Raw genomic sequence first — 12,387 nt, 5'->3', positions numbered from 1 at the left:
AAGGTTGCTGGGGCACAGAATTTCCTAACTCTTCTTTCTGTCCCTCAGACACTGCTTTCATTGCCTTTCCTTGAGCAAGATGGAGAGTCCACGCGGGCTGGGACCTGCCTGTTGCAGGCGCGGGGCTGCCAGCCTCGGTGGCCTCCCTGACGGGAGCGGAGCGGAGAGGAGAGGAGCGGAGGGGGCCGCGGCAGCGCGAGGTTGCGGCGGGGCGGGGCGGGAGCGGCGCGAGCTAACGGCCGTTAAGGTGGGGGCACGCGGAGCGGGCGGCTCGGGGAGGGATGCCCCCGCGAAGCGCATGCGCCCCGCGCGCTCGGCGCTGCGTGACGAGAGCGCTCGGGCAGCATCAGGAGGCCGCCTCGCGCTCTCATAGGTTGCCTCCCGCCGGCAGGCGCGCGCCCGCGGCGGAGCTCTTCCGAGTAGGGCGCGCGGGGGCGTGCGTGCGTGCGCGCGCTGTTGGTTGCTCCCGCCGCGCGCGCTGCCCGGCGCACGCCCCGCGCGCTCCTTGTTGTCAGCTGCTCGCGCGAGCGCTCCCCGCCCTCGGCGCGCGCGCCCTGTCAGCGTCTCGCGCGCCGTCTCTCAGTCCGCCGGCGGCTCCGCTACGCGACGGCGGGTTCCCGCTTCCGTCCCCGCGCCCGGCCGTCCGTCCGTTCTCCTCGCCCCGGCGTCTCCCCGCGCCCTGCAGCCTCGGCCGCGGCAGCTCGGGTCCCGCCAGCGGTGCCGGCACACGGGTAAGGGGATGCGGGGGCTGCGTGCGAGCCGCGGCGGCGGGGGAGCGGATGCGGAGCCTGGACCGGGTTGCTCCAGCCCGCGCTCCCCATCCCTTCCCCCGGGCCTGGCGCCGCCGCCGCGACTCCGGCGCTGCTCGGCAACCGCCGCCGCCGGGGAGGGGGGGATGGGGCCGCCCCCCGCCGCGCGCCGCTCCCTGCCCGCTCCTCACCTGGGGGGCGCCGCTGGGGCCTGAGCCGCCGCCGCCCGGCGGGGAGCGGGGTGGGGAGACTGGGGCGGAGAGCAGCGGCTGCGGCACCGCCGGAGGGTGCGGGGCCGGGCCGGGCCCGGGGGGCGGCGGGGTGCCCGTGGCGGGGACGGGCGCCGGGCTGTTTCACCGTCCCGGCAACTGTGGCCGCCCGAGGGGACGCGCTGTCCTGGACTGGGAGAGGGACGCGGAACTCGGGGCTGGCGGGGAGCTGGAGGAAACGCTCGCTCTCATGGGGCGTGGAGCCACACCGACTGCTGCCTGGGGCGACCTTTAACGTGTTTTGGTACATTTGCTTGCTTTGTCTTTGGGCTCTGTTGGTGATAAGGCCTTTTTTTTTCCCCTCAAGTTTGTGCTTAATGTCTGCTCGGATCTGTCACACGTGTACGTGCTCAGTGTCCCTGGTGTTCTCCGGCGACCAGGCTTGTGAGCCTCCGCTTTCGGAAGCTCCTGATTTGAGGGACAGAATAGGTGGAGAAGAGAGGGCAGAGCAGTGAGCGAGTCCAGCACTGCTGGTTAGGCTGAATATCTTGTCACTTGCACTGTTGTTAGTCAGTGGTGTTTGCTGCGTCGTGCTGTGGTCCAGGTCGTACCAAAGAGCCTCAAGGCATAGCCGTCAGCTGACGCATTGCTTGGTGAAAGATCCTAAGTTCCTTGGGGCAGTACCACTCTGTGTGTGCACGGTGCACGCATAGTGTAACGTTCAGTAGCATGATGTCAGGTGCTGTGGTCCACATGCTGTGTGGGTGTAGAAGGGGAAGACAGCCAGGTGCTCAGAATGCTCATGACTTTATCTGTGATATATGTAGTGTTTATGTTTACACATCACTAAATGAACACACATGAATGCTCTACCCCAAAATGCAGTGTTTTTATGTCTTGGTTTCTAGGCGTTCACTGAAAGCGAATGGAGTAAATGTTCAGAAAGAATGCTTACACGTGAAGCATTTTTGGATAGGATAGTATTAGTCAGATTTTGTTCCAAGTTATTCTCCAGTGTACATTATCAAAAACTTTAGGGAAGTCTGAGCTCCAGAAACAAATAAATGGTCAACATTGCTTATGCTGCTGCTTGGGGCTATTTTATAGAAGCCTGTGTTACAATTGCTTCCATTATTAAGGAAACCTGGTTATTAGGACTTATAAATGGGTGACTGTGCTTTGATGTATTTCCAGTGATATCCATTTCTATGGTTATTACAGGTATGCTTAGTCTCATGTTTTTATGATACTTGTTAGGGTTTCATGTATATGTGCTTACCTAAAGCTGGCAAACCAGCATATTGCAAAGTTTGCATATTTCCCCAACAAAACATAATGAAACAACCATTTTTCAGTGTTGAAAGTTTAATCAATTATTCATACTTTCTGAGGAAGCAGCTCAGTAATGAGGAGAGAGTAGGAATCATCTAGGAATACCAAATCATGCAAATTGACTAATTGAGTGATGCTGCTGCCAGGACAGTTGGTAGCACAGAAATACAGCAGGTCTGGCTGTATGTTGCAACTTTCTTTTTCTTTTTTAACTGGCAAAATTCTAAACAGACCAAGACATGTTAGCTGAGCAAGTTGAAAGACATTATGTCTAGCTAATATAAGAACAAGAAAAAAACCATTAGTTATCCTTGCTGGAATAGAAATATCTATCTTAAGTGAATTAGAGAAGGTAGTACTCAACCACATAGTGACTTCCTTTTGTTTTGGCATATGTGGTTTTTGATCGTTCTGCAAACAGAGGCTTGATTGTATAATGAAGTTACCATATTACATATTACCCATTCATAGGATTGGTCTGAAAAATTGCATTTTCAGTCCACTCCTGTCTCTCTGTAGCTGTATAGATTTGCCGCTTTATCTGTCACATCTGTTTTGAATTGAAAGATTTTTCCAGTCTTGGAATTTATGTACAATAAAAAACAATAAAAGATATTTTTGCACTTACATTATTTGATCACTCTGTTCACTGAGATTTAAAGGGATAAAGAAAACTTGGACTTGAGCTTTTAAATTTCGTTGCAGAGTCAGTATTTAAAAAAAAAAAAAAAAAAGTAATTACTATAATGTTAGGCCGGTCTGGAGGGGGAGCTAGTGTCAAAGCAAAATAGGACACTTTTTTCCTAGACTTATTTAAAGCTTTCTTTTTGGTCATAGAGTATGCTTCTAATACAATAAGGAAAACAAATGTAGATGATGCGTGCTATGTATGATTGCATTAATATGCATCTCTTTGATAACACAAATGGAATCTGCAGGTGAAGCGATGTGTGTGCTTTTTAAGGAAAATCACGCGTACGTTTTGCTGTTGTGCAACAACAGTCATCTTCAAAGAACTTTGAAGTTACAAGTTCAAGCTTTCATAAATCATGAAATGTGAGAGATTCTTGTAAAACTGTAGTTTGGCCTGTAAATATATGGTTAATTGTTGCATTTTTCCCTACAATGTGTCTTTTAGTATTTGGAGTAGAATGGCATAGGTTGTGTTCAGTGTGCAACATGGAGTATTTTTTTTCTTGGTACCAAACAATGTATGGCCTCACTTACTATTTGTTATGTGCTATTCTTACTGCACCTTGTTACCCTCCTCTTTTCCTCTTTCATTACCATCAGTCTCTAGCGCTTGCATGTTTCTCTAGAAAAATTTTCCCAGAGTTCTCTGGAGATGTGTTGTGTCCCTTCATGTTGAGTATCCAATTTAGGGCTCTTAGGACACTATTCAAAAATTAGCAGTGCTTTAATGATCTGCATGCACTGAAATGCTTTCTAGAAAAGGTCTGTCTCCCTGCGTAATTTACTAACCACAACCTGCCTTTTGCTTGTTAATTTTCTTTATAGGTTACTTAGGGATCTGTGAATGGCCTTGCTACAGAAGTTCTCACTGCTTGATTTGTCATTTGGTGTCTCTTGATTTAGACTGCAAATTTGAATGTTTAGATCTGCTGTGAAGTTAGCACTGGGGTACTAAGTCCAAAATTTTAATTACATAATGAAATACTTTTTTTTTAAAAGGAAGACTTCCCTACAAGGAGCAATATCCATAGGATATCACTGAGAAACAGTTTAGATGCCAGTGGTCCATACTGATACTCAGGGAAACAAGCAGGTATATCAGGAGATGAACTTGGTTTAACAGGGAGCTCACATCTGATCTCCTGTGCAATAAAGGGGTATTCAAGCAGTGGAAGCCAGGACAGAGTACAAAAGAGCAATGCTTCAATGACTGGACTCACAGTAGTGGTTAAGGTGTCATACCTGGATGTCAGTAACAAATAGGATGCTTCAGGGGGTTGATTCTGAGACCTTGAGAAGGTGATGGAATATCTCTTATATTTGTGGAAGGCAACGCATTAAGGAGAATACCCTACGAGCACAAGGGCAGAGCTGCCATTCAGAAGGATTTTGGCACCATGGAGAAAATGCCCAGCCATAACTTTATGAAATTCAACAAGGCCAATCGCAAAGCGCTGTGCCTAGGAAGGAAGGGCTCCTTGCAGTGATATGGGCTGGGGAGTAGCTCCTCTGGAAAGCTGTGGCAGTGCTGGTGGCAGCAAACATCATGGGCCGGCTGTGGTGTGCTGATTCAACAGAAGCACAGCCAGTGGGTGGAGGGAAGTGATTATCCCTCTGTCCTTGAAACTCATCATACTGCATCTACAGTGCTGTAACCAGTTTTGAGATCCTCAATACAGGAAAGATGCTGATAAAGTGAAGTGAGTTCAGGATAGGGCCGTCAGGATGGTTAGGGAGCTGGAGCACTTGCACTGTGAGGAGAGGCTGAAACACCTGGGCTGCTTCTGCTGGAGAAGAGGCAGCTTCAAGGAGATACAACAGTGATGTGCTGGTGGTACCTTTGAGAAGATCAATGAGAATATGGAGCAGTGCTCTTTACTGAGCTATGCGGTGGGAGTGAAAGAGGCAGTGGTCGTAAGTTGAAACAAGATTAAGACTGGATATAAGAAAAACTTTCTTGACGTGAGTGCAGTCGTACTGTAGAAGTGATTGCTCACAGAAGTGATCACTCACAGATTTCTCTCTGTCTTAAAGGTTTTCAGTACCCAACTGGATGAAGCTGAGCAACTTGGTCTGATCTCATAGTTGACATGAGTTTGAGAAGGAGGTTGGACTAGGGACATCTGGAGGTCCCTTCCAACGTCTATTGTCCTGTGTGTCTGGTACTGCAGATGCTTAGCTCCCAGAGGCCTTGTGCTGAAATGCAGTCAATGCAGACAGAATGTTTAGGTGACTCAGCTGTAACATACCAAAACAAAATAACAAAGTTACAGTGAGCTTGACAAAAGCATCATTTGTGTGTCAGGGTATACCTTTTGCTGTCTCTTAAGAAGATGCACATGGATCTTAGAGTATGCAAATGATTGAACTTTTAAAGAAAAGATTGCCTTTTGTAATGTGAAAGTGTGTTTTTTCCTGTGCCTTTCGTTGGAAAGGTGAAAAATGTATGTTTTGCATAAAATGAAAATATTGAAGGAGCTCAACTTTAAGATGGATACACCCACAGAAAGGGTCATCTTGGAAGGCCTTTGGGAACTTAAAAGAAAATGAAAAATGAATCTGCTATAAGGAAATATCTGGCAGCCTTAAACATGAGTGATCTTTCTGGGTCATTTGTCTTGATAGGTATGTTAATTCATATTATGCAGCTCATAATGCATCGTTTCAAGGTGGTGATTTTCTGACTATCTGCTAAATTGGTTGCAATCCATTTTCATTCCCCCCCCCCCCAAATACATAACTATTGCTTTATGGTAGAAAAATTAATTCTGAATGTAAATGTTTCTTAAGAGTCTGCCTTTGTTATGCTTCCTTCAAAACCTTATAGTGCTAAGGTGAATGCTTTTCTGTAATACTAGAGAGCTGCTTTTGCAAGACAGTAATAGCAATAAATATCACCATGACATTATTAATTCTGCAAGAAAAAAACTTGGGAATGTTACTGCTAATATCTTATGGAAGCTAATTCTGGCTTGCTATGTCTTAGAATCTTCAAAGTATCATTCTTCTAAAAGGTTTTATAAAGTAATTGTAAGAGTTCTATTCCAACAATTTTCCTTATGTTTATCTTTTTTATTAAATTTCTTATGTTGAAATTCACCATAATTTGGCTAGAAATTGCACAGTCTCATAACTTCTTTCTTTTTTTTTAGTGATAAATGTGATTTGTATGAGTACAAGTAGTTTTCAAACTCTTTAAAGATTTTTTCTTTTTTTTTTCTTTTTTAGGCAGTGTTTTTGAGCAAGTATGTAATAAAGTAAATACATCCCATGTGCTGGTTATTGTTTGGTTCATAGAACTCAGTGGTTTTTATTTTATTAAATGAATTTGTTACATTATCAAAATATTCAATTACATAAATTACTAATATGTCTATAGGGAGATTACTGTTGACCAAGAAGCAACACATCCTCTTTCAAAAATGTGAACTTTCATTAAAATTCCCTGGAGCCTTTGTCTTTTGTTCCTCGCCTTTATTTATGATGGTAAAATATGGAATATGTGTGAAAAATCTGTATGTGTTTCTGCCATGCAGTGCTAAGCTGACATTTTGCTGCTGCTTGGGTATTTGCTAAGCAACTTCCTCTGCCAGTCATTATGGATATTCGCACATCAGATGATTGCGTGCTTGAGAATGAACGGTTTTTGCTATCGCAGTGTATATAGTGTGGAGATGATCTCCTCTGAGGTGATGTTTGAGTGTATTACAAAATTAATATTGTTGGTAAATATTTTTTTTGTATACACGATTCTCTTGTTAAAATAATATTTGATAAATATATTACTGTGTAATATGGGTTGATTTTCCTATGCTTTTGTTATCTACTGGAATTACTGTAAGGGGATTTTTATGCTACATTAGACCTTTAGCTTGTAGTCATGTGAGTTGTTCAAGAGCTTGTGACAGCTATTACAAGAAGTAGGGAACTGGTAGAAGCAGTAGAGCATTTCTGCAGGGATGGTGTCACCTTGCTCAGGGAAGTAGAATAAAGGAACTTGATATTTGAAATGAAGGTGTCTCATTTGTTTATCTGAAAACATAATCGCAGTGTTTTCTGTATTTTTTTTTACTTGGGAAACTTGTTTATATTTTGAAGGAGTTTTAAGTGAATGCTCAGGTTAAGCGCCTGTTGGTTTACACTGAATTATTAAAATTAACTTGCATGCAGTGGTTAAGTTTACCACTTCTTCTGGACAGCAAACAACCTAACGCTTTGATTTTACCTGTCATTAAGATATCCTTTTGTTTAACTTTTTTTTTTTGTGTGTGTCAGGTTGGCTCAGCATTTGGATAAGTTTAAATATTTATCCTTTTTTTGTTTGCAGTTTTTGTTAATGTGGTGTGTGTTTGCTTTTTTTTCCAAGACTAATCTTTCATTAGTCCTTTTGTATAACTCTATACCTAGTAGAGCAGACTCTTACTATTTTGTTAATTTTGTGGATCTCTACTGTAGTACTTTGACCTGGCAGACTTGGTTAAACAATATCCTGCGCTCTCAGGCAGAGTCCCCTTCTTAGAGAAAGTTTATGAAAGAGTGAGGTATGTTGGAAGATGAGATGAACTGTGACAAAATGTAGTAAAGGTTTACAGGTCATACTGTGTGCCAAGTCGTACTGTGTTGGTGAAGACACCTGTATAAAACTTCAAACTTGTTTTTCTACAAATTATTTAGGAAAATAAATTATTGCTCTTGAATAATTATCTTTTTTTGTATTTATGTGCCTAATTTTTTGTTTCTAGAAAAGCTCAGCTAGTGGTTGGAGATGCCATTTGGTGTCCTATCAGAAGTGTCATCCAAGCCTTCAGCTGCCTAGCTATTTTTGAAAACAAATGTGAAAAAGAGGAAGCTGAATTGTATCCCCTTGCTTTCAGAGTGCTGTTTCAAGAGTGCGTACAGATTTTTCTAAGCATCTTTGACTTCCTTAATGTTTGTATAGTCAATGTAAGTATGGAAACGCTTCTTCACAGTTTAAATATATTTTTTCATGACACTGATGTGAAACGTTACAATATGTTCACACTGTTTTAAATAGCAAGGGTGTATCCTGGGAGTTCACGACGGTTTTTGTTTTCTGCTGAGAAGTTAAGGGTAGTGAGTGTAATTCAGGGACACCTGCAAGTTAACCATACCACCAGTGCAGCTTTTGGCAAGTCAAGGGGTATTCCATTGATCAGACTCCTAAGGCAGTAAGTAACTGCTGGCTTGGTTAATGTTACTATGTGGCAATTGCCTCATTCAATTTGGTCTCTAAGTTATGAAAAAAGTATCATTTGATTGATAATCTCTGTGAGTGGCTTTTCTCCGGAAGTCCCTTACAAATGTGTAATACTGTTCAAACGTTTTAACTTCCCTGGCAGAAGCATCCGTAAGTAGATTGATGATTTCTTTATCTGACTAAGACATTTCTTATCAAAAGAGATGACTGCTTTAACTGTGCTTTTCAAGGTAGTAAGTGCTTTGGAATGAAAGTGTATGGAATGGACTTTTGACCATCTCTTTTCTTGGTTGTTGCTCAAGAATACTGTACCAACTTGGTGTCTGTTACCTGACATCGTTTGGTGTTGAAGTGTATCTAGAGCTCAGTGGTCCCTTTAGAATATGACTTTTTTTTTAACTTATATGCTAGATTGAATGTAGTTCTAGAGAAAAATGTGTTGTGAGCTGTAAATTCTTACCTGAGAATTCTTCAGCTGTGTTTAGATGTGCTGTGTGAAGACTTTACTGTATTATGAAGGTGAACGGTCCCAGTTAGTGTGAACAAATATAAGAAAACGAAACCAATAAAAACAAAACACAAGAAGCAGTGTGACAGTAACTAAGGAAAATCAGTGTTTAAAAAAAAAAACACACCACTTTTTGTGCTGTATTAAGTACCGCATATCAGTGTGAAAGGTTTCTGATGGAACGTGTAAATCGAGATGCAATATTCCTTCTCTAATTGTGCTTTTTTGTGGCATTAGTGTCTTCACTAAGCTACTCTTACTGCATGTGTCACTGCTGACAGTTCCTTGGTTAGCATGTGTAGTGTGGAGAAGAGATATTTGGAAGGAGGAGTCATCAATTCTTGAAGATGCAGTCTGAGCCTCAACAAAACATTTTCTCCACTATCATTTGTCTAACCCTTTTTCAGCTTTAAACTTTGTGTCCCGCTGGAGACTTTTGAAGCTTAGTGACAGGTTTGTCCTTCTTTATCCTGCTTAATGAGTTCAGTGATGGGCAACACTGTTGTCAAGTTGTATATCTGTAAAACCACTCATAGTAAAAACCACTACAAAATGTGCTTTTACGTCAAACTAATGTTTGCATTTCAGTGTTTCTTTTTTAATGATGTATCAAAGTTTTTTTTTAATTTATTTTGTTTTTTTTCCTTGTTCTTCCCTGATTTCTTTGTGTATAATGCCTTATCCTTTCTGACTGTTATTATACTGCAGTCAAGATTTACTGGAAAGTCCAATTTCATAATTCCAAACCCTTGACTTCCTTATATTATGTTTATCTGCACTTCCTCACTGCTATAGGAAAGGATGACCTATGTCATGTTGTTGTGAAAGAAAACGCAGGTAACTGGTGTAACTTAGTAAGTTCTTTTCTGTATGAAAACAAGATTATCCTTTAGTCTAATACTGGTCACTCAGTGTAGCTGATACCACAGTCATTGGATAGTATAGAGGAATTTGAGTTACTACATGTATATACTTGCTTTGGAAATGCATGAAGGACTCAGCTGTGCAGCCTTTAACCCACTGTAAATGCATTGCAGGGAGTTTGTTTTCTTCCATATATTGCAGATTGAAAGAGAGAAAAAGATGAAATTGAGCTGTATTAAACTAAATAGTGATAGGACTAGAGGGAATGGCCTCAAGTTGTGCCAGGGGAGGTCCAGGTTGGATATTAGGAAACATTTCTTCTCTGGAAGTGTGGTCAGGCAGTGGAACAGGCTGCCCAGGGAGGTGGTAGAGTCACCATCCCAGGAGATGTTCAAGAAACATTTAGATGAGGTACGAAGGGACCTGGTTTAGTCGGGAAATATTGGCGGTAGGTGGACGATCGGACTAGGTGATCTTGGAGGTGTTTTCCAACCTTAGCGATGCTATAATTCTAAATATGTAGCTTTGAAAGTGATAATTGCTTTTTATTACTGAGTAGGAAAGGCATGTATAATTTTCTAGAAATTTCCTTCATAAATGAAGCATCAAAAGAATAAGAGAGAAATGCAAGATTGCCTAATGTGTAGTAAAAGAGAAGGATAAGAAAGCAGCAGAACCACTTCAGTAGGAATCTTCATGCATGCATTTAGCAATAGTTTCTTCTTAATATCACGCTATTTTAGTTGTTTATGGGCATGTACACTTATAGAAAAGATGTGTCACAAGATGACGATGCAAAAACGAGCAACTTGAAAGACCTGAAACCTCTCTGAAATGCAATGTGCCTTATTTTTAGTAGATGTTTTTTCTCTAACATTTAGTCACTATAAAACTTGGTTTACAGAATTGAAGAACAGTCTCAAAGGTATCTTCTGATGTACTGAAACATACAAATTGCATGTTTTTTTTGTGTGTAATACTCATGCTGATAGAAATGTATTAAAAACAAATTTTCAGCGTCCTTCATGATCAGGTAACATGAGCCACCTAACAGACAATTTTTGACAACATAGTTCAGATTTTTGTGAAATCAGTATCTCACTGAAAATCTCTGACCACTTCTTTGATCTTAATTGCTAGTGTCTCAGCTCTGATAGTCTTCTTGACTTTCTTTTTTTTTTTTTTTTTGAGGATCTACCTCTGATTAGCATGTGAAGTCATAACTCTCTAGCCCTGAGGGAAGAAGTAGCGTCTCTTCCTTTTCTCTCAGGTTTCTGGATGCTGAATACTGCTGGCAGATGTTCTGAGCGTTCCCATGGATTGGCAGAGGCAGTGATATGAAATTGCTACCGTCTTTGAAATCTGCACAGCTGCTGGTGTGGTTCTGAATCACAGCAATGAAGTTGACCACAGTCTTGTTAGTGTCACCTTACTGCTATTTGACTAATCACTTAATGAAAGCAGAGTCACTGAAGATGTTTGCTATAGTTTTGGAATAAAGTGCTATGATTTTTATTTGGTTATTGTTTGAAAAACTTGGAGTAAAAGGTGATATTATGTATGAGTTCCTGTATAATCCCCATAGCAATATCAAACTGTGGGCTCACTGTGAGCAGGTTTGAATTACTAACCTTTTTAAGAAGGAAGAAAAAGGAAGAAGACAGGAAGGAACAGGGGAAGAATCTAAGACACTAAATATAATGCTGTTTTTCTTTTAATCTACTACTATATGAATTCTTTTAATACGCAAAGGATTCTTAGTTCTGTTGGCACTGGTCTTGTGCGTTGACTTTCCTTAGGGAAGTGTGCTTTGGTATTTGTGCTGGGTAGCATGGTGTATGTTTATTAATTTTAAAAGAAAACCATCTCCCTGACATCTATAGTTTGGTAGGCTGAGATAAATCCTAGAGTTTAAAATAGTCCCTCATAATTAATAGTAGACCCCTATCTTTATTATGTAAATACAAAGTACGAAAAAAAAAATTCTTTTGGCTTACAGCCATTTTCCTCTTTGTTGCATTTTCACTATCACTGTTGGTTTTCAATGATATGCATGATACTGTCTTTCTTCCTCTGTGAAGCTTGCTGATTTTCATCTTAGATTTTTTTTTTCTTGCTGAGACTGTCAAACTTTATTTTCCTACCCTTCTCTTTTATAGGATAGGCCTTCTATTTTGATATAGTTACTGTAACTAATAATTGTGAAACTGTACTGCACAAATAAGTGCAGGTTTGTTTCTTACTGAATTTCTTGACCTTATTTGAAGAGAACGGATTTTGCCAGCATTTCAAGCATTTATTTCTTCATGTTGTCTGTATTCTCACTTAAGAATTTAATTTGGCTTTCCTGATGGATTTTTCCAGTCTTTACTTTCTGTAGCCTTTGTCTAGAGAGAGTTCTCTGTAATTTTTTTTTGCTTCTAAATTTTCTGGTTACTACTTTTGCCTTTATCACTTCTTCTGTTTTATTAGGCTTTGTGTGTGTGTGTGTGTGTGTGTGTGTGTGTACTCCTCCAGATTTATCTGCACTTTGTTTTTGTTTTCTTAAGTTGGTTTGATTTCAAATCCCTTTTGGCCTTATCAGCTGGCATGGAATGAGATTTGGCCATTTGGTTAATCTTTCAGCTTTCAAAGCAGGTAGCTGCACACACAGTATCACTTGGAAGCTTTCCTGGCTGTGTAATAACCTTGACAGTGTTCACAAGGGCTGTTTGGAAGAGTGTAGTTGGCCCTTCCCAAAAGTATTTTAGGGCTTGTTGTAATGTGATGATTTGCATTTCAGTGTAGCAAAGATTCAGGCACTAGTATATTGAT

At 41.4% G+C, this 12,387-nt stretch overlaps 1 protein-coding gene across 14 annotated transcripts in view; it reads left to right on the top strand.

Annotated features, from left to right (window-relative positions):
- The window catches only part of FUT8 (fucosyltransferase 8), an 81,697-nt gene continuing 69,804 nt past the window's right edge, over positions 495 to 12,387 (top strand). For 7 of the 14 annotated variants that reach the window (XM_021403620.1, XM_021403624.1, XM_021403621.1 and 4 more), the window contains exon 1: positions 495 to 731. The gene's annotated coding sequence lies outside the window, so the exon portion shown is untranslated. Of the gene's footprint in view, positions 732 to 1,123; positions 1,263 to 7,725; positions 7,928 to 12,387 lie in introns of those variants that run through there. The other 7 variants (XM_021403632.1, XM_021403631.1, XM_021403627.1 and 4 more) reach the window with 4 other exon arrangements.

The sequence above is a fragment of the Numida meleagris genome, chromosome 6 (assembly GCF_002078875.1).
Source record: "Numida meleagris isolate 19003 breed g44 Domestic line chromosome 6, NumMel1.0, whole genome shotgun sequence".
Lineage (NCBI taxonomy): Eukaryota > Metazoa > Chordata > Aves > Galliformes > Numididae > Numida > Numida meleagris.
The sequence above is the reverse complement of the archived record's forward strand: the minus strand, read 5'-3'. Positions and strand labels throughout refer to the sequence as shown.